The 3,851-nt window shown below is 37.4% G+C and overlaps 1 protein-coding gene across 1 annotated transcript in view; it reads right to left on the bottom strand.

The window, feature by feature from the left end:
* Positions 1-3,851, bottom strand: part of ARHGAP10 (Rho GTPase activating protein 10) — a 483,946-nt gene that overhangs the window by 242,329 nt on the left and 237,766 nt on the right. The gene's annotated exons all lie outside the window — the stretch shown is intronic.

Below are 3,851 nucleotides of genomic sequence, written 5' to 3'. Positions count from 1 at the left end.
GATTGCCCAACCTTCCTTCCGAGGAGTGGCTGGTGGGTTTGAACCGCCAGCCTTCTGGTTAGCAGTCAAGTGCCTTAGCCACTATGCCACCAGAGCTCCTCAGATCTCATTAAATGCCTCTAATCATTAGACACGTAGAAGGACAGGTAGTCATTACTGCTATTCAGTAAATATTCCCAGATGTCTTCCTGTTTTCCAGGATCATAGCATGGTTGTACTTCCTATACCCTTTGGATTGAGTGGGGCCATGTGACAATTTCTAACCAATTGGCTGGAAGCAAATGTAACTCCTTTTAAGACCAGAGCATTTACTTTCTGGCCCCAAGTCCTCCAGAGGTCTCTTTTCCTCTGGCATAACAACCAAAACCAAATCCAAACCTATTGCCATCGAGTCGATTTCAACTCATAGCAGCCCTGTAGGACAGCGGAGAACTGCCAATAGAGTTTCCAAGGCTATAATCTTTATGGAAGAACACTGCCACACCTTTCTCCCATGTAGTGGCTTGTGGGGTTCAAATCACTGATCTTTTGGTTAGCAACCAAGCACTTAACCACTGCACCAACCAGGAAACTTTAAATGGTATCTGAGCAAAAAACTAAGAAGAAAACTACCATTATGAACCCACAATTTAACTCCTAGGTGTATACTAAAAAGACTTGAAAGCAGAGACTCAAAAAAATCTATATACCAATGTTCACTGCAGCACTATTCACAATAGCTAATACAATCTAAATGCTCATGAACAGATGAATGGATAAACAAAATGTGGTGCATACATACAATGGAAAACAGCTCAGCCAATAAGAGAAATTAAGTATTGATACATGCTACAGTATATATAGAGCTAGAAGACAAAAACGAGTAAGTCAATCACAAAAGAGCAAATATGATATGACTTCACTTACATAAAAAAGACAAGAGAAGACAAATGCATAAAGAACAAAATTTATTAGCATTACCAGAGGCAAGAGGGAGGCAAGGAAAGGGAAGTTAACAATGATGTAAAAATCACATTCAGGGCAGGATTGCACAGCTGATTACTGTAATTGCTGTCAATAAGCTGTATACCTATAAAAAGTTGAACTAGCATAAGCTGTGTGATATATATATTTACAACAACAAAATGACCAAAGAGTCCATAAAAGAATCTTGATCAAAAGGGGAAAAATGCAGAAGAAAATTTCAAATTCTAATGGACTCTAGACTTTCTGGAGCCATGAAGGATGGACAACCCCTGAAACTACTGCCCTGAGACAATCTTTAAATCTTAAACAAAAAATATTATCTAAAGACTTCTCAAAATGCAACAAATGTTTAGCTTAACAAGTAAAGAACTACTATATGAGCTCAAAGTGACAACAGCAAAGATTAGATAAGAACTTTAGGGAGCAGTAAATTTATGTTAAGAAGGGAGGAACTCAGAAAAGGAGTGTGAGAATGGTTACATACTCAAAGAATATAATCAACACCACTAAACGGTACTTGTAGAAACTGAGTTGGTGTATATTTTGCTGTATATATCCTCAACAACAAGAACAAAATGAATAAAATCCAGGAAAAAAAAAAAGAACTGAGGAAAAAAGACAAATCTGAGCAAACATGGCAAAAAAGTGACTACTACTTAAATTTGAGCTATGGGGTACCTGGTAGTTGCTAAAAACACTCAGTGTATTTCTGTGTATTTGCAGTATTTCTCTCCAACAAAATATCTAGAAGATTCTTTAACAGAGTAATAACAACAATTATCTTTGAAGATAAGATTACTGGTGTTTTTTTTTTTTCTTCTGTGCTTTGCTTTTCTGTATTTTCTGAATTCTCTAACATTTTGACTATATATTATTATAGTGATGAAAATAAAAACCAAAGTTTTTTTAAAAAATGAAAAATAAAGTGAGGCAAGATGTCTCTTTAGACTAAAAAAGACTTATACTCATGCTACTGGATTTGGGAAAAATCAGAACAATATTCCTTAAACAAATTTCCAAATTTAGGATAAACACCTCAATAATGTGACTGTAATGTCACTCATGATTTTTGATAAAATGGTCTGACTCTTGACTCTTTTTAACTATTATTAGTCTATTAAAAACAACAAGGAAAACATGCTTTTTGTTTTCACTTTTAAATAGAAAAATCTAAATTAAATTATGTAGACTCATTCTTCTATTAAAAACATACAACTACTTTTATATTTATAACAAAAATGCATTCAACACATGAAGATTCCAGGATAGCCATTCCATTCAATGCATATAACTCTCCATTAAACTACACATACCAACCAGAAAACTTTCTAGATAGAATTTCATCTGTTCAGGTAGAAGCAAGTAGTATAAAGCATATCCTTTTGAGAAACAATTTAATTCATCAGAATAATAACCATGTAAATGATACCATTAAGGCTCCTAACTTTAAAAGATAAGGAAAAACAGAAACATGAATGTTAAAGTGAGATACATAAAAATTACAGTATTTTTTTTCTACATTACGAAAATTTTTGAAGCACTAGGAAAATGAAATTTGTCAGCTCAACTTCAGTGTAGGTTGAAATGAATGAAAATCTGACAGCATGAACTGCCACTGTGAGAGAGTGTGGGAGAAAAGGCTTTCTGTGGCTTGGGCTTTTATTAATGGGCAAATCCCCAAATCATAAAACAGCTCGTATTCATCTGTTATCCAGCACTCTAATTTCACAGGTGGCAGTCTTGGCTTTATAACAAAGACCTTGTTTTGACAGAAAATGTGAATGCAGTGCTTCATCCCATTAAGTCATCCACAGTAGGACTAGGATACACAAAATATGAAAGTGAATCAAATATTCAATTTATCCATACTTCACTGGGTCTTCAAACAAAGAGAACTTCAGCCTCCAGGAACAGCCCGTTTTGTAATGTCCAGTAGTTGGTTTCTTCAAAATCTCCTGGGATGACTACAAAGTGCAAGGGCTCTATTTTTCATTGAAGACTATAAGAAAAAAGCCTTGGTGCTTTTGGTTGGGACACGGGGGATTAACTGTCCTTAAATTTCAAATGGAAATAACCCAAATATTTATCAACAGGTGAATGGGTGAAAAAGTTGCAGTACATCCATATGCTATGGGTTAAATTGTGTCCTCAAAAAAATTTTGGTTGGACCCTTGTGGTAGTTAAGTTTGTGTGTCAACTTGGCTGAGCCTGGGTGAGTGGCTGGGCAGCTGGATGTAGTATTTGCCATGATAAGACTGGTAATCAACTCCATGGTGGAATTTCCTGTGAGCAGCTGAGTAGCTGCCTTAGGGATGTGGTCTGCTTCCCGTATATAAGGAGAAGCCTTGAGAATAGTCTCTACCTTATGGCACACTTGAACCCTGCATGTAGCTAAGTTGTTGTTCAACAGCCTGCCATGCCCTGCCAATCTTGGGACTTCATCTGGACTTGAATTAGTGATCTGCCATGTTGTTCGGTAACATTGGGACTGTGCTTTTTTTCCTTGTCAACCTTGGGCTTGTCAACCTCAGCAGCCAGCAGCTGTCTGAGTGAAGAAAAGCCTCCAGCTCCAGTGGGCCAGGATCAAGAGGCAGAGCTGAAGTCCAAGGTTGAGGGACTTTCATCCAGCCCCTAGAGCCTGGCACTTTGAACTCAGACTTAAAGCCTCCAAACTGTAAGAGAATGAACTCCTGTTTCATCCCATTTGTGGGATTTGGTTTTGGTTACCTAGTGCTACTTTGACAAGAATATGCTACCAGAGAGTGGCACTGTTGTTGTTGTTGTTGTTGTTATGTGCCGTCGAGTCGGCCCCAACTCATAGCGACCCCTCCTTGGGTTTCCAAGGCAGTATCACTACGGAAGTAGGATTGCCCAACCTTCCTTCC

Source organism: Orycteropus afer, unplaced genomic scaffold (assembly GCF_000298275.1).
Source record: "Orycteropus afer afer isolate SDZICR_OR568_19922 unplaced genomic scaffold, OryAfe1.0 scaffold00415, whole genome shotgun sequence".
NCBI classification, from domain to species: Eukaryota; Metazoa; Chordata; class Mammalia; order Tubulidentata; family Orycteropodidae; genus Orycteropus; species Orycteropus afer.
Note: the sequence above shows the minus strand (reverse complement) of the source record. Positions and strands in the feature narration are given on the sequence as shown.